Source organism: Pararge aegeria, chromosome 22 (genome assembly GCF_905163445.1).
Source record: "Pararge aegeria chromosome 22, ilParAegt1.1, whole genome shotgun sequence".
NCBI lineage: Eukaryota > Metazoa > Arthropoda > Insecta > Lepidoptera > Nymphalidae > Pararge > Pararge aegeria.
The window spans coordinates 1,237,569-1,265,062 of NC_053201.1; the positions used below are offsets into that span (position 1 = coordinate 1,237,569).

Consider the following 27,494-nt stretch of genomic DNA (forward strand, 5'->3'; position numbering starts at 1 on the left):
ATTAGCGCCATTTCAGCAACTTGGAACTCAACATCCATCGGTCGTTCGAGTTATGTGCCCCACCTATTCATCTCATTTTAGCTGCGCAAATCTTTAAGCTATTTCTTTTTAATGCTTCTAAAGATTTTGTCATTTCTGATTGAAACGTATATACACTATACATAATTCTCTCCATCTTCCGCCGAAAGACTTGAGCTATTAGCACATCAACATTAATTATAGTTTATTTGTTAGCAATGTGATTATCACCATGACAGAGCGGCAAGCCTAGTTCACATTAAACAAAAGAGTATCCTCAAAATGCATTTAGACTAGGATGTCTCATGTGTACCATTCAATTTTCACGTCGGGCGACACCGGATGGGGTGGGCGTAGGTGTTTGTTCCTTCATAACGCGCGACCGTTAATGGACGATAGTTAATACTTTTGAGATAATTAAGTGAGATATGGACTTATTTGAATGTTTTTTGTTCTCCGGCAGTATTCCGACTAAATTTTTTACAAACATGTAATATTTTTGGTAATTCTATTTTGATTATAGCTTCTATTGAAGAGAAAACGGCCAGAAAATAAATTGTTTTTTTTTTTCAAAAGGATCTTTCTCTTGACTCTAAAAACTGGACTATTAATTGAGAGTTAATAACTCATTAATATTCTTGATAATTATGAATATAATGAATATGAATCTCTGTAGTACTACTTAAATGGACCTAGGTGCTAGGAGATAAGATTTTAGGGTTACATTATCAGTTGTTATAACGATTGACTATTTGGTGATGACGATAAGTACCTAATTACTTTTAAATTCCATATACTGATATTATTGAACAAAATTAAAACACAGCTACATTAAGAATAACATTAAAACTTCAAAATTAAAGGCTTTTAAAAGGTAGTAAAAGTTTCATAAAAATATTTCGGAGGCATTAAGTCGACAGGTGAACATAAACTTTAAAACGATGTGAAACATATCTCTAGAGGTTATCGTCCATAAATAAATCGGGATTAAAATAAGTTTCCAATCGATTAGGATTTCATTAGTTTGGTTGAATTATTTGATAATGATTAGATTTATATCACTTTTTCTAAGACCTGGATGCGTTTTGAACCCTCGTAGCATTCATTCTAAGTTTACGAATATGGTTATCACCATCGTCTTACATGCACACATTTCTTATGTAATGTACGCATCATAAGGGCCATCTATGGGCCTACTTGATTAAAGATATTTTTGACTTTTAGTTCACCAGAATAAAGAAACCAGGTTATTCAGTTACAATACTGAAGCTGTAAGCTCTCAAGGCGGTTGATGAAAATATTGCTTTATTGCTGTCTTAGGTTAGCCGAAACTTATTTTATTCAGAACGTTGAAGTGAGGTGGAAAACTTTCCTGTCCGTAAAGCGTGGAATTTTGTCTTAATATTAATCTTTGTTTGATGCCAATGTTACATTAGAAATATAAACGCCGAAAAAGTTGAAAACTAATCTACGTTTCCGGTAAATAACAACATCTTGGTTTTAAAAGAGATACGAGATGGGTTTGATGAAGTCTAAACTCGAAGCTTTATAACTGTAGATGTTAAAAGATATAAGCCGTCCAAAAATCTTTGTTAATCTCATTTACAGATAATAACTCTTTATTTTCACACAATGATGACGAATACATACATAAGGTGGATAAAATATTAACCTGCCATTGTCGGTGTATTCCCACAGTGTTACTTGTGAATTTGTGACGAGTTTGCGCTAACAATAGACTCTGGATTTACGTAATACGTTGCAATATTATGTGTACATCTTCTACATGGAACATAAATTAGTGGTAGATCTTTTGTCCCTTTCTCAAGTGAGGCATTCCTGGCTCATACTCTTCTGACATGATCATCTGTGACGGTTTCCGACTTAAGGCTACAAGTATACAAATGCTATATTTGAAGTTGTTGTAGAATATTATTAACTTAAAGGTAACCTAAAAGTACGTGTCATATATAATCCTAAAAATCGAAGATTGAAACAATCAGTTATTCTAAATAATTCTCTCAATTACGTACGATTCGAGAAGTAGGTTTAGTTTTAGTATTTTACAGCTTAAGATATGGCATGTTAAGGTTACAAGAAATTTCTAATGAAGACATAAAAAATAAACATATTCATTTCATAACCTTTCCTTTTATCAGAGTGATCATCTAAATAAGTATAGTTAATATCGAATAATCTGCTGTTGCAAGAAGCAAAATTATCAAGACAATCTGATCGAACTCAAATCCATATCATCGAATACCAACAATAAAATGCAGATGTTACACGAAAGCCAAAACAAACTGAATGGCGTAAATGATGACATAAAAGTAATAATGAATCTGTGTCGCCGTTAAGACATGATTTCTGCGAAATATGTTTTGTCTTTCTCAACCTTTATGAAATACCTTTGTACAAGGAAGTTTATGAATGCCAAGCTCTTATTATAGCCCGTACGATCAGAAAATTTATGTGATCTCAGAACTGAGATAATCGCAGTGGGCGTCACCTACAAGTAAAAAAACCGTATCTTCGCAATTAATCTTTTAACTTTGACCTAACTTTGGCTTACTTTTAGATCCATCCAAATTTTTAATAACTGGTTCCCAGAGATTCCCTTTTCTTGATTAAGAGGAAAAAGGTCGTAAAGTCTAATTGCCATAACACATAAATAACTTCTTCGGAACTGTTGCTGCATATCTTCCCTGATCAGATTTGCAGAAAATTGCGATTGGTTCTATAATAAAATAATATTCTTCGAAAACAAAAAAGGCTATCTGGATTTGCGCTATAGCAGTTAATTATAATAATACAGTTATAATTGTTATAATTCAAAGAATATTATAAGTATATCAAAGAATATAATAGTAAAATATGTTGTGGGTATTATTACAATAATATACTTATGAGGGTAGGCCTTAAGGTTATTCAATAAATGATCCAGTCATCTTCCAATAATGGTTTGATTTAGACCTCTTTCTATAACATGGTGTCAGGTGTGGAAATATACATTAGTGATAGTGATAAAATATTGAGTTTATGATAATTAATACACGGAAGGATTGCAAAATATCTTAACCTATGCAATGGCGTATGAAAGTCGAGGAGATGGCGTTTACGCGGCGATTCAACAGCCGGCCCCGTTGCAACAAGATGGCAACTTAGCTACGAATTGGAAAGAATGGAAAAATGCATTTGAATACTTTTTGATTGCCACGGGCAAGGATAAAGCGACTAATAAAGAAAAATATGGTTTGTTTATGCACTGCTTAGGCCAGTACGGGCAGGAAATTCTAGAAGAACTCGATTTCACCGAACATGATAAAGATGATTATAAAAAGATATGTGAAAAGTATAGTGAGTATTGCGATCCTAAGAAAAACGTCAACTACGAGAGACATACGTTTTTTGAAACCTATCAGAATGAAAATAATTTTGAAAAATATTTAGGATTATTGAAAAAAATGAGTAAAAGTTGTGAATTTGGATCTTTGAAAAATAGTCTCGTATTGACGCAGTTGATACGTGGACTAAAAGATGTCCACATGAGGGAGAAGCTATTAGCGAGATCGTCAATAACATTGGAGGAGGCCAGTGCCTGGTGTCGAGCGGCCGAGCGAGCGGGCAAGCAAGCGGCGGCGTGCGCCTCGCGCGCCCCTGCGGGTCCGGCCGCGGCGCTCGAGCACGTGCAGCAGCGTGCCCGGCCTCCGGCTGCCGCCCCGGCGCCTGCGGTCGCTGCTCGTGCCGGCTGGCGGGGCCGGCGGGGCCCGGCGGAGTCTTCATATCGGCGTGTCAGTGATAGTGCTTGCGGAAAGTGTGGGTTACGGCATAGTGAAAGTATGCGTTGCCGGGCGTATTCGGTGAAGTGTTTTCGGTGCGATAGATGGGGTCACTTTGCCAAATTTTGTCGCGTGCGGGTTGCGCGCGAGGTAGTAGAGGACCCAGAGATGCTGGATGAGTGTCAGGATGAGTACGACGAGAATGGTGAGCTTCTCATGCACAATATTTCGATCGAAGCTTCAAATGAAATGTATGGTTCATGGTGTGAGACTATAGAAGTAAACGGCATCTTTGTACGATTTAAATTAGATAGTGGGGCAGAAGCATCCGTCATGTCCTTAGGCTCATATGAAAAAGCCGGTTTTGATAAGTCTAAGCTAATTAAGTGCAATACCGTATTAAGAGAAATTAGTAAAAATAAGCTACCTGTGATTGGATATTTTAATGGGTTATTAAATTAAAATAAACAGAAATGCTGTGAAAAAATTTACGTTCTAGATAATAATTGTAATAATTTACTGGGCTTAAGGGCATGTGTAACGTTGAAATTAATTGCAAGAGTGCACCAAGTGTCTCTTGAACTTGAAAAATATGAATCGGTATTTGAAGGTATAGGTTGCCTGCCTACTATTTGTAAAATAGTTGTTGATAAAGCGATATTACCCGTTGTGAGCGCCTCGCGAAAAATACCAATGAAATTGCGGCCTCGTTTAAAAGAAGAATTGGACAACATGGTAAAATTGAATATTATTAAAAAAGAAGATGGGCCTACAGATTGGGTGTCGAACATTGTCATTGTCGAAAAACCGGATAAAAAACTTCGCGTTTGTTTAGATCCTCGCAATTTAAATCAGGCCATTAAACGGAGCCATTTTCAGTTGCCCACGTTAGACGAAATGGCGAGCAATCTTTCAGGAGCGAAATATTTTTCGAAATGTGACGCAAAGAATGGGTTTTGGATGATTAAGTTAGAGGAATCTAGTTCTAAGTTGTGTACTTTTTCAACGCCGTATGGAAGATATAGATTTTTACGGATGCCTTTTGGAATTAACTGTGCTCCTGAGATATTTCACAATGAAATGGTTAAAATATTTAAAATGGAAGGTGTGGAAGTGTTCATAGATGACATTTTGATTTGGGGTCGGACGAAAGAAGAGCATGATAGCCGGCTGATAGAAGTAATGAGAAGAGCAGTCGATAGTGGTGTCAAATTCAATAAAAATAAATGTGTATTTGGGGTTAGTCAGGTAACTTTTTTGGGCCATATATTTAACTCGACGGGTATATCGCCTGATAAAAACAGAATAAGTGCCATCGAAAATATGCAGAAACCGACGGATAAAAAAGGATTAGAGCGATTTCTAGGCGTTACAAATTATTTGTCTAGATTCATACCCCGGTACTCGGAACTTTCGGCACCGTTGCGTGAATTATTGGGTAAAAATATTAATTTTGATTGGTCAGACTATTATGATAAGGCTTTTAACTTATTAAAATCTAAAATCAGCACTGCTCCAGTATTGAAATATTACAACCCCGAAGAGGCGGTGACAGTGTCCGTGGACGCGAGCGCGCGCGGGCTTGGCGCGTGCCTGCTGCAGGGCGGCCGGCCCGTGGCGTACGCGGCGCGCACGCTCACCGCCACGGAGCAGCGCTGGGCGCAGATCGAGAAGGAATTGCTCGCGGTCGTCTTTGGGTGTACGCGGTTTCATCAATATATTTACGGGCATAACAAAGTTACAGTGGAAAGTGATCATAAACCGCTTGAGTCAATTTTTAAAAAATCTTTAAATGAGGCACCAGCTCGACTTCAACGAATGTTGTTAAAATTGCAACATTATTGCATTAAGTTACAGTATAAACCGGGAAAAATGTTATTTATAGCGGACACTTTATCCCGAGCTGCGACAGAGCAGGGGTCCGATGAAGACATTTGTAAAGATGTGATGGTGCACGTGAACACCCTTTATGAGAATGTGGAAGCTAACCCCGAAATGATACATAAAATACGAGAAGAAACAGGAAAAGATGAAACATTGAGAGCGGTCGGTGAATATTACAAAAATGGTTGGCCGGATAATAAAAGAGAAACAGATATGGCTGTGAGGCAATATTGGGCCGTTCGAAGTGAGCTTCACGTGGTAAAAGGAATTTTGTTCAGAAACAATCGAGTCGTCATGCCGTCAGCACTTCGAAAGGAAATGCTGAAGCTTATTCACGAAGGCCATATGGGTGTGGAAAAATGTCAACGTCGTGCCCGTGACGTCATGTGGTGGCCCGGGATGAGCACTGACATCCAGCACGCGGTGCAGGACTGCGACACGTGTCAGCGGCACCGCGCGGCCAGCCCTCGGGAGCCGCTGGCGCCGCACCCCGTGCCGGCGCTGCCGTGGGAAGTCTTAGCGGCAGACATATTTGAGTTGCAAAATAAATACTATTTACTCGTAGTAGATTATTATTCTAAATTTGTCGAAGTTGTTAATCTTTCCAATTTAACTAGTGCGTCGGTTATAAATGTATTCAGAGATATTTTCAGTAGATTTGGTATTCCAAAAAGGCTCGTGACTGACAATGCTGGCCAATTCTGTCCGGAACAATTTAAATTATTTACTAATAATTGGGGTTTCACACATGTAACGAGTTCTCCGTTGTATCCCCGGTCCAACGGGCTCGCCGAACGGAACGTTCGGACTATAAAAGCTATGATGTGTAAGTCATACGAAAGTGGCGAAGACTGGAAACTATCGCTATTAAATTTTCGAAATACACCACTTTCTGGAGAAAAGTGGTCACCGGCACAGCTTTTAATGAGTCGTCGGTTAAATACTCGTTTGCCCTCTAGAAATACTCAGTTAAAACCTAAAACTGTTAATCCGCAGTTAATGTTAGACAATCGTGCTGAACGAATAAAACAATATAAGTCATACTATGACCGAGGAACTAAAAGTTTAATACCATTATCTCAAAACGATCCCGTTCGAATGAAACAAAATAAAATATGGGTCAAGTCTCGTATTTTGCGTCCAGCACAAGAAAAACGATCGTATTGGGTACAAACTGAAAACGGTGGCGTTTATAGACGTAATAGGCAACATTTGATGAAAATACCAAGTCGAGGAAACGATGCCGATCGAATTAGCAATTCCCCTGGCTTGGATTGGGATAGTTTTAACTTCGCGCCAACGGGTAATACCACTCCGACCACGGAGCCGAACGTGGCGCGTTCACCGCGACCACCGCCTGCCCATCGGGTAACAAGCAGTGGTCGAGTTGTACGATCGCCCATTCGTTTTGCCAGCGAATATAACTATTAGGTATCTATCTTTGAACACGTTTTAATGCTTTATACTATAAATCCAATGTAATAATCTTAGTCAAAGTGTAATAATCTAAAATATTATTTTAAAATAAATTAGTCTAGCTTTGTCTTAAAATTAAGCTAAGTTTAGATATGTTAATACAATAATAATAATAATAATAATAATAATAATTGGTACATATAGATTTTCATAACCTACTATGAGTGCATGACAAAATATATAATTTTATAGAAAAAGGAAGAAGATGTAATAACGATAATAATGTTACTTACCTATTTAAATATTTTGATCTTAAGGTGATATGTAATTAAATATATTAGACTTATTATAAGGGGGGAGATGTTGTGGGTATTATTACAATAATATACTTATGAGGGTAGGCCTTAAGGTTATTCAATAAATGATCCAGTCATCTTCCAATAATGGTTTGATTTAGACCTCTTTCTATAACAAAATATAGATACAAAAAAGAAAAAAATGTATGTGTAAAAAGAAGCAACAGTAGAATCAGGGTAATATAATAGGTATAAGAAATGAAAAACTATAACAACAAAAATATATCTTAATAGCAGGCAACAATGTTAATAGGCAACCTAAATTCAATAATACAATAAATAAACGAATTGTAAAAGTAAACATTGAGGAATCTAATATAAACTATTCCGAAAAACCAATTTCAGAAACAACACGTGTTCTTAACATAAACTCAATTAGTCTGAACATTCGTTTACGGGACTTGAAAGCAGATAAAACAAACATCCTGCCTTTATTTCAACCGTATGTGGAGCTCATCTCCAAAAAGCAATTTCGCTTACCTGATACATAACATCGTACATGTTTCTATTAATTCTTAACCGGTTCAAAGCAAAAGTGGACTTTCGATGCTAAGAATAGAATACACTTTCCTTTAACAGTGAACCAGTGCATCAATGATAAGAGAAATTATTATTGGCCTGGATTCATAAATGATTTACAGCCACTACTGGATATTGAATGAAGAGCATTATTCTATTATACGTGGAGCATTCGCTTTGTGAGCGTTGTGTATTTTATTAGAGAAATAGGGGCACGAGGCTTAGGAGATAAGGGATTAGGTACAATGTTAAGTGGCTTAAATATTCCTACTTGTTAACTAGTAGAAGCCGGCTCACCTGCACGAGTTGTTTAGGAAACGAGGGTTCTGTGTTCAGTTTATCTTTTACAAGTTTGTATACATCTTGTCAGTTGGTGATCCGAGGAACTGCCATGTTCCATATCAAACTCGTGTAAACACTAACAGCAAACCCTTTGGAAAGAATTGAATTACATATTGATACTGAATTACGAAACCCAGACTATATTCACGTGATAATCTTTTCTGCGGTTTCGTCTTATAAGTTCCCACCTTTTAAGGAATTAGACGTGGGGTTTATTCGCATTGTTCCCCTGACTTCAGGATTTGTTATTTAAAAATTAAGCCGCGGACAAACGAAAGGTTCATTTCCAATTTTAAGGGTGGATTTTTACTTTTTCGCATAGTTTCAGTAGCGGTATAACGGCATAAACACCGCGATACAGATGCAACGGTTTTACCTGCACCTAAATGATCAAGATTTTGTATCTTTACTATGGCGATCCATCACCAATCGAGGCGATGCTGTACGATTCAATCATATTATACAAAAACCAATCGATTCATATCCACCTCTCTTCCTATACCCTATGTCGCCAGAAACAGTCGTGGGTTTGCAATTATGCAGAAGCAATAGCTACTGAACCTGCATAGAACCCTTTGACATTAGTTACAATTGCGCCTAACGTCCAAAAGGTTCGATGCAGATATGCGTTGACGATTCGTACTTCTGAATAGCTCGCTTTATTTGACCTCTGTGAAGGAGAAAGAGTTGGAGAAAGTACCGATTCTATTGTAAATACCGATTTACAAGTTTTAGGATGAGGATTTCTGGATCAATTTAGTCGACATACTAATTCAGTAAGGAGGGCGGAAACTTAATAAGATTAAATATTTTTGAAACAGAATTTAAGTCTTGGACTTCCAAGACTTAATGTCGGTGTCAGTAATAAAGTAGATTTTTTATCAGGGACAAATAAAAATAAAATTTTCAAATGCAATGTATTGTTATTAGTAACTGTATCGAATGCATTTCCCAAGTCAGATCCTAAACTGAAATAGTTAATTTCTCTGTCATAGTACAACGCTTGATAAAAGGCACCATAGATAATCTAAATAGCTCTGCCGGCTGGTTGAGTTGAAATATCACCAGGGCCCCAAGTCTGCTATTTTACAAGATTTGTCATTATGACACCATTCCATCCAATTATCATTGTGCCCAAAGTCGGTAGTCTACTAAATTCACAATGGTCTTACAATTGGATTGTAATTGGATGATAATTGCATTGTGGTAGAAAGAGAATCAGTGTTGCCATTTGGTCAAACTGTGTTTGAGAAGTAAAATTAAAAAAACTACCATTAATTAATAATGTCCAATTAAGCGAATTTTTGATTAGAAATATTTTTAAATGTTATTGATTTGTGTTCTAAAGACGAACTTTGTATCACATTTGGTAAAACAATCGAAGGAACCCAAAAAACAAATATTTTGTGTGCCAAATTTTGTCAAAAATAATAATAATCTGTAATTATAATCTGTAACTGTCGAATTGACATTAAATTTCATTGACGTTATTTTGTGCTAGTGAAAATATATAAATTATAATCAAAACAAACAAAATGCTCCTCATCGAGCAAACTTCGTCGCTGCTTTTGGAGAGTTAGACAGATCAGCCTGGACACTGCAGCTGTACCAATAACGGACGTTGCCCGGCGAAGCGACATTGGGTTGCTTACCTACGCTCAAATTTTATAAATAAATTCCCACTGAAGAGCGAAAGTAAGTAATGCAATCTTGTACTGTTTAAGCATGATATGAAGTCTAAGTAGGTATCAAATTGGTGTGTTTCCAACAGTATCTCTGGTAATTTAATTAAAAAAAACACAAATATGGGGAGTAATCAAAAATTTTATAAAATTCTTAAATTCTTTATTCATGTACGCTTATCACAGGTGCTAATGAACTTGTACTTATCATGGTGGTGCTAACTACATTTTTTAACTTAAAACTAAAGCTAGGAGGTTTTCATTCCATTCTATTTTCTTTTAAAAAATTTATCTTTTATTAACTTGTGGACCCATTTAAGGTATTGCACAAATTGTGACCAGCATCCCTGTAACAGAGTAAAAAATTGTTGTAGAATAATTAAAAACAATAGATTAATAGGACAAAACACTATGTTTAACCCATGGAACACATATACTCATAATATATGCCTTTGTCCACAGTCTTTTGACAAGAGCCTGCTGCAGTGCCCAACCTTCAAGCAGACCCTGGTTTACTCGTTGAAGTCTCTGTGAACCAAGTCCTTATGTGATAGAGCTTTCCAACTCGGCTCTAATCGTGAACAAAGTGATTTGCTGTTATCTGTTGAAGAATTCTGTCCTCTATCTATAAGGAACTTCATCAGATAAAATAAATAATTCTTGGAATGAATATAAAAAGGGTAACAATAAAGGTTTGGATTTCAAAATGAAATTATATCCTCCTGCTTTTATTGGAAGCCAGCTGAAGAGTCTTCATTTTTTACATGTATTCATTTGTAAACTAAATTACTGTAAATAAAAATCGTTGTTCAGTGTCTTATCTTTATTAACTTGTATTATTTGTCTCCTCATAGATTTATAAAAATAATTTTAATAACACACAAAAGTTAAATGCCTCTTGCAAAAGAATTGCTTTAATTGTGTTGTGGCTTTTATATTGTGCCAAACACAACATGCATCTGCAATCTTGCCAGCAGTGCAATTGTTAAATACCAACAGTAAGTTACCAGAAAAAGATATTTGGAAATAAAACACTTGACCATCAAACTATGTACATGATTTACTACAGTTTTCAATCTAGGAGACCCTAACATGCTATCTAAAGCATTTTATTTACTTTACCTGAAACATTCTTCCAATATACTTTTACAACGCTCTACTGTATTGCATACAGTCACAAGTTTCATGCATAGAGTAGTGTGGTGTATCTCCCCTCTATAGTATTTAAGTTGTGGTCATCATAGTTTTCCACAGAGGAAAAACTCACCTGAAAATCCAACCAATATTAACCTTGACGATTAAAAATCTATATTGGAATTAATTAAAAAAACCTAAAATAAGTAATACCTAAAAAAAACCTCATGCCCCATTATCATTTAATGGAGTTAAGTGTTGGCTGAGTGGGTGACTCTGCCACACATTGGAGTTAAGAGCAGAGCCTGGGTTGCAGGCACAATATATTTAAATCTGCGTCACAGATTGTTAAATAAATTGAAGATTATTGGCTAGATATATCACATAATATTAAAATATGAGTTCAATATTAAAGTTACTATTATAACAGTTAGGGAATGGAATACCTTAGTGTTATAATATTGCCTTTCATGAACATTTGGCCTTATTATTGCCACATGTGTCCCATCTATGATATCTGAAGTAATTTTTTTCATAGAAGCTGAAAAAGCATTCTTCTTGGTAAAGTACTCAGCATATAACTGGTAAAATATAATTTCATCCATCACTCCACTTCAGCATCCTTATCACTCTGGACATTTAACACTTTTTATTAAATTTGGTGTTAAGCACCTCCATTATTTGTCCCACAGCTCTTGAGGCAGTGATCTGAGAAACATTGTGGGGGGCTCTCTGCCTAATCGTTAATCGTTTTTTAGAGCCAGATGCATAAAATGCTAGTGCTACCAGTAACTGCAACAGAAATACCAGCATTACAGCCATGCCATCATAACTTATTCTGAGATATAGGTACTATACTTAATTAAAAAGCAACGAAAATTAAAGTTGTTTTCTTACCGTGGTTTGGGAATGCCTAAGTGGAGCGAGCTCCCACACTTGACTCATTACAGTCTGCTTCCCAAGCAACTCCTTTTTTTATAAATTCCGCATCGGGAATATCCTAAAGTAGTCTACATTGTTTCTTAGCAAGCTGCGGGCTCGACGGCGCCTGCTACGCTTAATCAAATGGTATTGAAGAACATCAATAGTCTTAGCCAACTTAAAAATATTCCACCTTAATCTGAATATTATGATCTCACACTTCACAATTTAATTGTAATCAACAATAATATTGCTAAAAGGCAATGACTGCAGAATTGCGTCTCAATGGTCTCACAATGATCAATAGAACTGTCAAAATATTAGCAGACTACCAATTCGTGCGATCATTGAATTATCATTGTGCAGCAGACTAGCAAATGTTCATTGAAGTGTCAGTGGTTTTCCATCGGAAAATCATAATGACACCATAATGACACTATTGTGTTAGCAGACTACCAAATATGCCAAAATTGACAATTATGAAGTCACTGATCGATCACTGACACACAATTGTAATAGCAGACTTGGGGCCCAGTTTTATAGTCCACTCATAACACCTTCATAAATAAATGCAGACCAGATTTGCATACAATATATTACACTTTCTCAATCCGCTATTTGTCATAACATTACCCTTAGGGTTTAAAGTACAGGCTTCAAAGGACGCGTCGTGTACGCATGCAAAATATATAGCTGATGCAGTTTCTACGCTAAAATGGAACCTTCTCTATAACTTACTTTATCTTTGAACAAAATTGGAATGGGCACAAAACAAATATTTTATAATATAATTTGTAATATAGAAAAAATTGGCAAACATTTTCGTACTACAAATATGCCGGGAAGTTTTCGTATTCTTTAATGACAATATTTTACAATAATTTGTAACCAAAAGTACACTAAAACCATTATTAGAGCAGTAGAGTCCAAACTTATCGGCCGCTCTGAACTGAACTTGCAAGGAGTTCAAAAAGATATGAAAGAACGGTTCAAGGAGTCGAACGTTATATATTTTTAGGTTTTCGCATAAAATTATGCAAAATTAACGCAAATTAACGCCTATGTTTTATTTAATCTAGAATCAATGGATGATATTCGAAATCTCTCATCTATTTACGATTGGAACTAGTAATCTTCGAGTCTTCATGACTCAACATGTTATGCATTATGTACATCATCTTAAGTCTCCATCCTTAAATTAAACACAACATGCGCATGCACATTTATAAAACATTTGCATATTACGTGAATACATTGCAAATGCATCCTACTTTATTGGTTCATATTAACATATTTGAATACATTCCCCTCGTTTTCCCATAAAATATCTGTCCGTGGGGCTTTCTCTTGCAAATGTCGAGTTTTACATACAATTAAATGTCGATTTTTCTCCCATTGATTTATACCTTCCACAAAATCGTGGATGTTAACAACTTGTACTTACAAGCTTAAAACAAATTGCCTTTAATCGTGATTGTGGTTCTTCGGCGGTCATTTTTCAACCGGCAATCTGTAAAAGGGCCCATATGGTATATACTTCTACTGTCAGTTGCTTGAAATGTAAAGGTTACTGAGCACGATTGCGTACTCAGATACAATTTAAAATTGAGCGAAACCAAATAAATTTTCAATCCACAAATTATTTAGGGGTGTGCCCCGCCGTGTTTAAATGTGGTTCCAGTTTACCATATTTACTCCTACAAGATAAGCTTCCAGCATCTTAGACTGCTTTATTTCCTCCCTGAATAACATCATTTGATCAAATCCTAGATGTAAAAATAAAACAGTAATATCTACAACCGAAATACCAACATATATCAAGTCGCCAAGACGTCGCGAAACATTTCAATTGAAATAAGACATAATTAATTTAAGTAATTAAAACAGCCGGACAGAGATAACAAACGATTTGAAATGTCTTTTGAACGCCAAGATCGGGGCAAGGTCGTATGTGTGTACAGACAGCAAAAAATGCACAAAGGATTAACAAAAAAAATTGCCCACACATTCAATAGTTTTATGGGAAATTAATGCGACTCGTTGGTTGTTCGTACCTACAAACTATGTTACTTACAACTAGTTGACAATCTTTCAGCGATTTCAGTAAAATATTGTTATTCCAGAAAAGTTTTATAACCTAAATTATTTATATTATAAGCATGACGACGGTTTTGGCAATGAAAATACAATATTTAGGTACTTAAATCGGTTTTCGGGTTCAGTCGATCATTTTTTTTTTCCCACTGCAAGTAAGCATTTGATCTCAAACACACCTGGTGGTAAGTGGTACCGGAACACTAAAACATTTTGCGGTACGTTTTTTTCGGTAGAATGGTAACTAGAGACGACCAAAGCCTCCCAGCCCAGACCAGAGGAAATTCAGAAAATATTCATTTCCATAACAAACAAATGAGAATTATAATAATATTTTTGATTTGTTTTGGAAACGGGCATTTATGATGCAATACAAAGAGAATAATTGATTTAATAAATAATTTACAATACCGGGATTTTTGTCTCGCTCTCCCCTATAACGAAAATAACAAATGCCCTCAGGTAGAATTATGATGCGATTTTAATCAAAACATGGGTATGTCCTATCATATCGTACCATTTAAATATTAATCACATATTGATCTTCTACTTATTCAACTTCATTAAACAAAGCAAATCACGTCTTAGTTAAATGAAATTTAAGGTTTTATATCTTACCTATCAGTCGTAAATTGTCCACAAAATATGATCCGACATAACGCCAATGCGAAAGCAGAATTAAATAGAAAACATTAATTCTTGTATAGTATTACCATATTCCGATATATCTTTGACTCCACTCAGAATATTTGCTGATTTGACGAACACGGATTTTCGTCTGGGACCTGAGTAAAGTACAACTAACACTACTAAGTAAAGCACACAAAATTCGCCAAAGTTACAAGTTGAGATTTTATGCGTAGGCGATACTATTGCGCTAATTGCTGTAACCTTTGCTTACGTACACTTGCAGCGTGGGACCTAACAAATCAGATTGAGCTAAAATCAGCAAAACGGTATAACCGAGTAAAGAGTTGAGACCGTCTACGCGTCACGGTCATTCAGCCATCTGTCGTCTTTATCTCGCCATATACCCACACCATTGCTTTCAATAATACAATAAGGTACAGTGAGTTGCACGCCCTTGCGGTGATCTATTGTTCGATAGTACTCAATTACCTACTCTAGTACTTAAAACACAATAGCTATATAAATATTGATTATTCTCACCAATTAAACAATCAAAGTAATTATTGACTACAAATGTTTCTTCTATTGATTTATTTGTTTGCTATTTGTACTATGTTATTCAACTGTAAAAATCTACTATTTATTAAGAGACATAAAAATGTGTTGGTACTTAGGTACTTATCTGCCTCTTCTTCTAAGTGGGGTAGCACAAGGTGTCTTTTTTTGCCACTCCTATTAACCGTCATATCACTATCCACCCATACTACACATGTCTTCTTCCACTCTTCTTTGTCCTTCCATTTAAATATTTAACATTATTTTGTAGATTGATTGATTAGGTGGAAGGAAATAGGTGATCTATTTAATTCAGGTATATTTACATTATACAAATTATAATGTTTGAGGAATACTTAGGGGAACAATGTCATTAAAAATACCTAATACAACTAATTTACTAACTAGACAATGGAGGTTTTACAGCACTGTCTATATTAACGGTCTGTACAGTAAAAATATTAGTAAGTACACGTTGAGTTGCGTTAATTCTTTTAAATCAAGCAAAATGCGTTTTCAAAAAATTACAACTCGATATGTTTGTCAGATTACTTTTACATGAAAATTTAACATTATTTGAAATCTATTAAAATAAAATAAATAAATAAATATACTACGACAATACACACATCGCCATCTAGCCCCAAAGTAAGCGTAGCTTGTGTTATGGATACTGAGATAGCTGATGAATGTTTTTTTTATGAATATAATACACATAAATACTTATAATATACAGATAAACACCCAGACACTGAAAAACATTCATGTTCATCACACAAACACTCTCCAGTTGTGGGAATCAAACCCACGGCCTTGGACTCAGAAAGCAGGGTCGCTGCCCACTGCGCCACTCGGCCGTCTAAATGAAATATTTACATTTAATATGAATTGAATTGAAGTATTTACATGCGCTGTTCCAGGACCCAAATTCAAGCTTGTTTTGTAAATACTAGATGTTCTTTGATATGGAAGACGGAACTAAATTGACAACCGAAAAACGCTCGAAATCAGTGCATTATCTAGCAATTTCATAGAAAAAGCTATAACAAAAAAAACTTTTTCTGCCGACGGTATCATAATCTCCCGTTCTCTTTACCTGGCCGCAGTTTATTACGACCTTAGCAAACAATCATAATCACCTTGATCGTGCTCCGAGTACACAGAACTCTGTAGGTACTCTTTGTTACTTGTAGTACCTGAGTATCTGGCACTTATGACCGCTGATATTTGCTGACGTTCTTGCTAAGTTTTATTTTCTCTAAGTACTAGGAGATATTTCATTTGAGTAACGATGGCGTTATGGTTAAGACGTCGGCTTCCCTTTGGACCCAGTTTGAACCTCGACAAGCACCTCTATCTTTTCGGAGTTCGGGCAATTAAATATCAATTTCTTTAACGGTAAAGGAACATCGTGCGATTTCCCTGACGTAGAGGTTGTATTCCACCCATTTCTCCGGCTCTTTAACTCCTGGCTGGGTGGAGGCCGTGCTTCAAGGTGCAGGAGTGGCAACCTCGCACAGGAAAGTGCAGTGTTGGTTAGCCCTCCCCTTCACCAGGTGGACAGATGGCATAAATCGAGGTTCAGGAAATCGCTGGATACTTGCGGCCCAAAACGGCAAATACTGAACACTAGACCGTCAGTGCATCATGTAACGAAAATCATTAAACGGATATTTAAATATATATTGTAATATAACGTGCAATTCCACAGTGAACTGCGTTACACTTATCAAATTACTATTTCGCACTCATGTATAAATGCAATGTTGTGAGAATGCAATTTTGGGACTGTTATTAATTAAACTATTTTTCTACCTTAAAGTTGTTTATTTCTTTAATGAAGTCTAGCTGCCCATGTTTTCGAAAACATGTACATATATGGAGTTTTACATTCTCAATTATTAGTATGTAATGTATTGCCTGTTATGCGATTTAGGTCTTCAGACTAAAATCTGCAGTTTTATGACTTACGAAACAATCTGTACATATGGATAATAATCACAAAACTGCTGACAAATTGTGAAGCAATTGCCGTAAAAGCCTTTGAGCAGCCTCGGCGTCTGCTTGTACGGGCCGCATGACTAACCCTGCCTTTGATGGCTCATACAAAATGTGCAATTAATTATCGTCAATTAGGTACATGCAGCAAAAAAACTAACAATAACTGTATGCGAGATGTTTTTGTCCAATCTGGTTAACCTTGTAACATAAAACCCAGAGAACTCATTGAATTAGATTTGATAAGATATTTATTACATGGATGTTTGAAACGCCAGGACGGCTGGACGGATTTGGATGAAATTTAGCACAGAGAGAGATTTTATGTAGCCTGGAATGGCACATTGATGACTTTTATCTCGACGAAAAATATAGGGTTCCCGTGGGACAGCTATTTGTTTTTGTTTTCCTTAACGCAAGAGATTATCATGTTTTTCGCATAGTTCAGGGGTGAAAGGCATGGGGTACGGGTACATATCAACATTTTTGAAGTCGCGGTTAACAACAAGTCTTTCTAAAAGTATGTAAGTAAGTACACTTCCTAAAACCGACCATCAAAGAAAACAGTTAACTAAGTTCAAAAGAACTCAAAACTACATTTTTGGTTTTTTCAGCAGTCGTAATTGATTTTTTCCCCGCAAATCGCTTTTTTTGCGCAATTCGCGAACCTATTCTAATTTTACCTTGACACTCCGTAAAAACGTATTTTCTTTTACGCAAGCGATTATGCAAGACCATGTTAATTCGCATATCCATTAACCTGTAGGCTTATTTAAAAGCAATTAGATAAATGTTCGGTTTGGCCCCCACATTTACTTGAAAGTGTTTTTTTGTAATTTCATTGTTTCACGCGTTGATATTAGTTTTCCCAGGTCTAATTTGTTTTAATTTGTACTGAAAGAATAAAGCGTTTTTGTGCGTTGATTTGTTGTTGATTTTTGTGATAGAAGCAACCGCTATTTTGCAATAGTGTAATTTATATAGTAGAACTTTTTAATAAGTATCAACTAACACATCCTTCGAAAAACACGTTCAATACACTAGTTTGGCTCCGATACCGGACTGAGAGTTACAAGAAATGGACATAAATTAGTGGCATCTGCATATCGTCTGTAAAAGGCACTGAAGTCATTTGTGGGGTTAAGTATACGCTTTTCTAATACGATTTCTTAGGTCGTTTTGGACATACCAATATACCATAAGTATAAAGAATATGTTAAAACACATTTATTACAGCGAGGTTACTATTCAATTGATGAACTTCTTAATGACTGAAATGAATTATGTTAAAATGAAAAATGTGAATTGGTATGTTGGAAAAGAACAACTGCCGAATTTATTCCCGGCAGAATCTGCCTTCCGGTGGTAGAGTCACTATAAACAGACAGACTTCAGGTTGCAAAAGGGCTTATAGAGTAAGCCTACTTAAAAAAATGAATTTTGAATTTGAATTATGTTCAGATGTTGAATTCACAACGCACACAATAAAGACCGTTCTTATGTATGAATTGGTAAAATGTATTTTTTTTGCAAGTTATTTATTTATACACTTTATTTGTACACCACAAATAGAAAAAAAAAAACAATGGACACAACAAAAATAAACTTAAAAAGTAGGATACAAAGGGCGGCCTTATCGCTTAGAAGCGATCTCTTCCAGGCAACCTTGGGATTAGGAAAACCAAGGGAAACCGATTGGTGGGGAGTATTATTATTATATACATACTTACGAACAATTACACACTAATAATTATCAAGATTACACACATAAAATACTAATAATAATAAATATAAAAAATAATAAACTAATATATACTAAAACATACTTAAATATGAGTTAATCACTCTAACAGTGATTAACTTTAATTGCCACCTCACCTAAGCTGGTAGCGGGCTGGCCTGTTATAGATATGGCTGTTATATATTAAACATGTCCTTGACTGCAATCTCACCTGTTAAAGCAATGGCAGTTGGCCTGTTAAAGCAGTGGTAAAGCAATGGCAGTTATATACAACTCATACCCCTAAAGGGTTTCTACGCGGTATCGTACCGGAACGCTAAATCACATGGAGGCACGTTTTTTTTTGTATCTATCTGGTTCTAACTAGCCGCGGAGTAACTGTGGGCTTATTATACCAGACAAAATTCAGAAAATATGAATTCCTTATTTATTCTAGATCGAACCTGGGACCTCCAATTAAAAGACCACAGCGCTCATCACTGCGCCAGCAAAGGCGGCGAAAACGCATTGATAATACTCATACAGTTAACATTACAGTTTTGTCGTTTTCTTTCGGATTTTAGGTTACTCAGAATGGTTATAAATAAATATACTACGACAATACAGACATCGCCAGCTAGCCCCAAAGTAAGTGTAGCTTGTGTACTAAGATGACTGATGAAATTTTTTTTGAATAATTACATACATAAATACTTATAAAAAAGATATTATTTAGACGCTGCGAGCACAACGCCGCATTTTTTGCACATCGCATGGTTGCTGTCGCGTATTGCTCATGCACAAAAGGCAATTTATGATATAATTAGTACCCGGCGAGCGTGCGGCGGGACCCATTGTTTGCAAATGGTGGACCAAACCGCGGAACTTTGAGGGAACGGATTTTTTGCAAGGCGTGTCGCAATGTCGTTGCACCTTAAGGAAATTTGTACAAATTATTTGTTACAGCGACTTCCAAAAGATTTCGCGTACGGGACACTCGTATATCATATACCGGCAGCAGGCTAACCTCATTTAACCTGAACGGTAAATCAGCGCCAGGCCTAAATGTGTGTTCAAACTATCCAGGGACAAAATGAAATATACACACAAAATTTCATCCAAATCGGTCCAGCCGTTTAGGAGGAGTTAGGTGGCAAACAGACGTACAGACGTACGTTCCAATAAAAATTAGCCCTTCGCAGCGATCTCTCTTAGCGGTGAGAGATGATGCAATCTAAGTTGGTATCGGTATAGCGTTTTGCGCAAAGTTAATGAGAAATTTTCTTTTTAGGAATCGAAGCTGGAATCTCGCAGCTGAATAGCAGCGGCATGCCACTGCGCTACGAACCGTCCATGCCATGACGGGGTATATGAATTATGGTACTGTTAGAGACGTTCATGAGTTTTAGAGTCTAAGTTTCGAAGTTCAAAACCACGTCGAACCAACGAATCCGACCTTTTTTTCCCATTTGCGTTCTACGACCAATCAAATCACATAGTCAAATAAGTATATATGTGTGTTATATTCATAAGTGATCTTAGTAGGGGCTAGATGGCGATGTGTGTATTGTTGTAGTATAATTATAAAAAAAAAACAACTCTTTACAATTATGTACGTTGTAAGTTAAATTATCTCAACGCATCGGAAGCTGATATTAAGTTGATACGTTTTATTTTTAATTCTCTGCACCCGTCATTATGATATATCTATTATGAGAAAGCAAATGGGATTGCTAGTAGACATGATGATCTGGTACAAGGACGTAGCTGATGATCTTTTTGCTGCTACCTGAAGCTCATTAAATCGGGATGACATTGCACTCATGTGCATCTAGGGTCGTAGATATGCAGTGCTTTTCTCGCTCTGATATTTGTAAGATGTGGTCAGTTTTAGTGTAAAATTCCACGTGTAACCTAATGCTCGGCGTTGATAAAACTGGGAAAGATAAAATATAATATGTGCTTTCCGTAAAGAGAAAAAGGTCAGAAGACCTTTTTCTCGTGCTTTCCGTGCTGGTGAGATTGCAGTCAAGGACATCTTCTATATATATAAAAGAGAAAATGTGTGGGTATGTTCCGTATAGGCTCCGAAACGGCTAAAACGATTTCAATGAAACTTTCAGGGAATCTCCGGATTGACCTGGCGAGTAATCCTGTAAAGTTTTGTGACGATCGGAGCACTCCTATTTTTGAACTGTCAAATACAGCTTTTATTTACTATGATGATATTCTATTGTTGGGTGTACATGGGTGTAGATAATGATCTTCACCCGCTCGAGAAGAGAGTAGAAGAGAATGAATACGGAGAGAAATAGATGATTTAATATATTATGAGACTTAAATTAAAAATTTAATGATGTAAGTTTATTGTTTAAATAAAATAAAGCAAAATCTAGCTGGGCTGGGTACGCTAGTGTTTAATAAAATTGCTACACCTCTAACAGGCCAGCCCGCCAACTAAGACCAGGTGGAAATGGCAGTCAAGAGTAACTTGTGTACATAGATCAGAACGGTGTTTATTGTGTGCCTTGTGAATTCAACGTCTGGACATAATTAAAATTCTAAATTCATTAATTTCACGTAGGTTTACTCTATAAGCATTTTTGCGATGTCAAGTCTGTCGGAAGGCAGATTCTACCGAGAAATAAGCTATACTGAAATGGAGAATGTTACCCCCGTTTAATATTACACTTATATTATTTGGATATTTTGCATGTATGAAGTGCACGCCACTGACCGACCGGCTGGATCGACAGCATAAATGCACCCGCGCGAATATCCAAGGCACATTGAGAAAGGCTCAAGATCTTACCCCCTGGCGCTGGCATAAACGGTCACGGCCCTTGGCTATGAGGTCACGACGAAGAAGAATTATATTTACAATTACCTTTATCACCCGATGCAATACAACTACACAATACATTTACTCACGGCTTGATAGCACGCGTCTACAACCCAGTTCCCATCGATAGCGAACAAAATGTTTACTTAGCTAATATATCTACGATGATTGATGCTCTGATATTTACCTAATCTTATTACTGAATAATAAAATAAATAAATAACTATATTACGACAATACACACATCGTCATGTAGCTCAAAGTAAGCGTAGCTTGTGTTATGGGTACTAATAAAACTGATGGATATATTTATGAATAATATCCATAAATACTTATAACACTTACATATTACATAAACACCCAGAGAACATGAAAGAAAAAATTCATGATCATCACAAAACATTATGCAACATTATGCAGGCCATCGACTATGGGACCTGCCATGTATTAGGGGGAGACCTATCAAAACCTTAGCGAGACTGGTGTTTGTGCGGTGAATACGCAAGTCAATCCCGTAATCTCATGTATAGGTCTATCGAGGGACACACAGGGTTTGCAGTGGGTGCATGACCCACATAACTTCGCCGTTTTGTGGGTCTTGCGCCACTACTCCGTTGGGGGACCAGCGGAGTAGTATGCGTCAGGCATTTTCACTGTATAAAAAAAGGTCTCAAACATAATATTCATCATCAGCAACCTATATAATGGCTACAGGGCGAGGGTCCTGGGAAGAGATGGAGTTGGAAAGTGAGAAGGATTTAGTTCAACATCGTCGCTAGCCAAGTGCGAATCGATGCGAGTTTATAGGTTTTGAGAACATCGTGGAGAATTCTCAAGCACGAAGTTTGCCTCGATATTTTCCTTTACTGTTAAGCTCCTCGCGCACAAGTCTATATTATTGACAATACTCTTATTGACCACGCGTATTGACCATAATATTGCCAGTGTATTGAAGTGTGGATGTTGAAAAAATTACAATAATATTGACTGTGCGCGAACAGCTTTAAAACAAGTGAAAACTAATTGCTTAAATGGCTCATAACTTTGAGAAGTAAAAGGTGCATTGCCGGGATTCGAATTATGCCCCTAAGCCAGTAAAGCTAAGGTCATAAGTCTAGGTGATAACCGCTTTTATAAAATTATCATATATATGCATTTAGCTTCATTACTTTTCGAAGTATTAAAGTTTCAGCAGCCTGTCTATTTATATGATAAACTCGCGTGGCTGAAAAGTTTGGATACAAGGTTAAATCGCACATGGACCCTTAAAATGCCGCGACATTTTAAGGCTGCTTTTCGTGGTAGTTTTAAATTCGCGGCTACTAAATGTTGGAACGACCTACCTCCGCCATTAAGAGATATTAGCATGTCTAAACTCTCTTTTAAAAAGAAATTAAGAGAATATCTTTTCCAACAACAAAATATTTGAACAAGGGTGCCTAAGTGTGTTTATTATTTCTATTTTTTTATTATTATTTTTTATTTTTTTTTTATCGGTTCGATCGTAAAAAAATATTATATATGTATACAAATCTTTTATATTATTTTTTATTTATTATTATTACACTTCTTATTTTTTTTAATTTTATATTACTTTTAAATTGTATTATTGTACCCATAGTTTTTAAGCGTCGCTCTGACAGTGCCTACCGTCCAAACGTCACGTCTGGCTTCACGGAAGATCAGCGCTGTGTCTTAACAGGCACTGCAAACATGCTGAGTGAAGACCATTTTGGGATCACACCGTTCCTATAATAATTGTTGTGTAGACTATTAAGTTGTATTTTAATTCTAGTGTGTGTATCCAAATAAAGTTTTTCTTTCTTTCTTTCTTTCTTTATATACTCGTACATTATTATAGTACCCAGAGCTTGAGAAGTTTTTACTGCGTAAAACAAAACTATAGTTAAATTGAAAATAAACAGTGCAAAAATATCTACTTAGAATAGGTAGTTAACTACGTGACTCGGTGGGTACATGGTATTTGTACATAACACAAGTTTCGCATTTCAAATCTAGATTACCACGTTCCAACATCGAGTTTTTTTTATTAATAATACAACTATTAGGCGTATCTATGTAACACATCTCTAAGAAAATGATGTCTCAATAAAATTATTATTGCATGTTGCGTTCGGAAAACCGGCCTTTCGTAAATTGTTGATGTAAGTGGCCGGCACGTGAGAAACTGCAGGAAATGGCACGAAATACTTGGGTAGGTAGGTAGTTAGGTATTGAATGCGCTTGCATACGTTACGTTTACCTAATACCTAGGTATTATTGAATTGAAAATGACCTACATTGATTGAGACTGCTGTAAATTCCGCAGTAGAAATTCTATCCTTTGTACAATAAACAGATAAATACCTAGGTATCCTACGACACTACACACATCGCTATCTAGCCCCAAAGTATGCGTAGCTACTAAGATAACTGATGCATATTTTTATGAAAAATATACATAAATACATACTCATAATATACAGATAAACCCAGACACTGAAAACCATTCATATTCATCACACAAATATTTTTCAGTTGAGGGATTCGGAACCCACAGCCTTCGACTCAGTGGGCGCTGCCCACTTCGCCAATCGTCCGTCGAATGTTTCCCGTGAAAAAGGATAGAACTATGTTTAAACCTGTCCATTTAGTTTAGTCTAATGGAATAGCGGAAAACGGGCAAAAGCGTCCTCTTTGCTACTACTATCATCAACTAAGATCACCAACCCGTCTGCTCAGCTTCGAGGGTACGGCCAAACCTTAGTTTTAAGTTTAGTAACTAAAGGCAATAGATGTTTCGGTCGATCAGTACACATTTCGGTAGACCTCTGCTTCTAGGGGGCATTGGTTGTAGGCAGTGGCGTGCACTTCATAGGTACATGCACAAAAGCACCCCAAAATTTTGGTATAACTCATAAATGCGAATTTTCCCATTTTATGGCAGCTTCCTTCTTTATACATACCCTGGTCAAAAACCCTGTGCACGCCACTGGTTGTAGGACTAATAGTGGTTGAAAGTCCTTCCTAGGTATATTGAATTTATAGTGATTCGTTGTCCTTTGAGAGCATTACGTATTATATCTCCGTTGGTGTTTATCAGATCTTCGTCAAATTGAAATAAATAACAATAAAAATTGAAAAGAGAATTATCAGATTTCTTTAGATCGGGCTTCTGACAGAACGCTTGTAAAACCAAAATCAGACGTACAGGATTTGCGACTCTAAAACGAGTGATATTAGGTCCATTTTAAGTTGACGATACAGAGTTTGTTACTCGAAAACGACTCTTCGATTGCGAGCAAGCAAATCTTGTACTAAGGCTACAATGAATTGTTAGTTAAGACTACAGGTTTGATTTGTTTACGATTTCAATGTCTTAAACTAATAGCAAATTTGTTAAACTACGTCTGGTTGCAACTGATCGAGACTTATGAGTCTGTTATTATTATGCCGAGTGGTCTCCGAGCCGGTTGGATTGTAGGAACTTCACATACCTACCCAACCCAATATCTCCACCAGAAATTCTCTACGTATAAAGTCACGTACCTACCTACCTCACCAGATTCTCCCTTAAACCAAAAACAGGAAGAGAACTTGTTTTTCATTCCTCTACAAAGTCAGCCCTTGACTACAATCACACTTGGTGTTTTTTTTTATTCCACTACACGTTAGCCACTGACTAATCTCACCTGGTGATAAGTGTTGATGCATTCTTAAAATGGTACTAACCTGTAACCACAGCCCTGTGGCAGTTATATTCAACCAATACCCCTAAGCGTATTCTGAGCGACATCGTAACGGAACGCTAAACTAACCAGCCACGGTCAAAACCTCCCACCAGACAAAAACCTCTAGACAAGGTAGGTACAATTGTTAGTAATTAGATGTAATTTTCCAAAAAGCCAACTTTCGATTCTTACAACAATACTGAATTAGTTTTAACAATCAAAAAGCCGGAAGTTCGTTAAAAAAATCAAATATGGTAGCGAATTGATACAGTACCGTTACATTGATAAATTGTCTATGGTCATGTCCAGGCCATGAGCCTAAAATTAGGATTTTTAAATTTTGGTAGCAGTATGTCGTATAGTAACATTGTAACTGTAAGGCAAGAAACATCCTTCTAAAACTGTTCGTAACCTCTTTGCAAGTTGTGTTTACTATTTACTACCTACCACGGCGTAACATTTTCAAAACATGGGCGATTTTGATTTTATCGAATGCATATCTACAGAATATCACGATCTTAGCAGTTAGCGACCTAGTTCTAAGACCATTTCACACAAAAATAACGCCGTGGCCAATCATTTGAGACGACAGGTTTTTTTTCCGCGAATACGCATAACACCTAAGAAACCAGCGTAGCTCGGCTCAAACGAACCATTCGTTGGAAAGTACAGTTAACATGGTTAAACTTTAGAAATACTTACGTTTTTACGGCCGTAGGTGTATAGAGGAGATTATTTTAACTGTTGCACACCTTCAAAACACAGGTTTAAGTCACTGTTACAACAATTGGGCACAAGTAATCACGTTTTTTCCACACAGTTCATAAAATTGCGGTGCTGTATCGAAGCGACGAACGCACGTGTAAATAACGCGGCGGCGCGCGGCGGACTGACGCGCGGGTCGGGGGAGGGTATCGTGACACCGCGCGATCTTGAGATTTCCCACTCACTGCGTTCAGAAACTTCTACTTCTATCTGTATTATCTATGACTGACTTACCTGTCTTTATTAAATTTAATTAGAAATTTAATTCTGTTTTCCATAATACCTATGCTATAGTGGCTACAGAGACAATAATTTTCGTTGCCGACATTGCTATTCATTGCTAAAATAGTAAATACTTATTTAGTAGTAGGTAGGTAGGTATAGAAGAGGATAATTTGAGAACCATTTGTTATTTTAACCAAACACTTTAAGTTACAAGTTGAAGAAACAAATAACGTATTAAAAAATATTTTCCTTGCAATTGCATCTAACTTAGAGTTTACTTTTTTTTTTTCATATTATCACTGACAGGGAATTCTTCGTGAAACTATGGAGGAACAAGCACCGAGCCTAGCGTCCAACAGTTACCGTCAGAAGTAGCGACTAGCGACTGTTAACTGTGTCCAGTTACCGTTAACGGACACAACCGCAGTTTCCTGTGATAATGTCCCGTGTCCAGTGCCATTGGCTCCGCCTCCATTTTTGCATGCCAGAGGGTTACATAGTACCAGTACAGAGGGTTACATAGGGGATTATGTCAAAGGATTAATTAATATATCTACGTTATTTCTAATTCAGGTAGCGTATACTGAACCAAATTGGTATTCACGAAAAACTTTTTTGTATTGGAATACCCAGTTCTTAGCAGACGAGGCGACGCAGTGGATCGGGGCATATTGTGTAGTATAGTGGAATGAGATTTGCATGGAGATGAAGAAGTTGCACTCACTCGAAGTCGCGGGGACCACTAGTGCAATACGCGTAATGCGCAGGAGTTCAGTAGGTAGCAAGTTTAAACATGCAGACATGTCGATCACCTTGCGGCGGGAGCGGCTCAAACTAATACATTTACTTGGTTACTAATTCAATTCAGTTATGATGGAGGATA

General features: G+C 36.6%; 1 protein-coding gene across 2 annotated transcripts in view; it reads right to left on the bottom strand.

The window, feature by feature from the left end:
- Positions 1 to 26,500, bottom strand: part of LOC120633916 (LIM domain only protein 7) — a 236,275-nt gene extending 209,775 nt beyond the window's left edge. For both annotated transcript variants that reach the window (XM_039904319.1, XM_039904317.1), the window contains exon 1: positions 26,324 to 26,500. The gene's annotated coding sequence lies outside the window, so the exon portion shown is untranslated. The remainder of the gene's footprint in view (positions 1 to 26,323) is intronic.
- Positions 26,501 to 27,494: the final 994 nt, after the last annotated feature.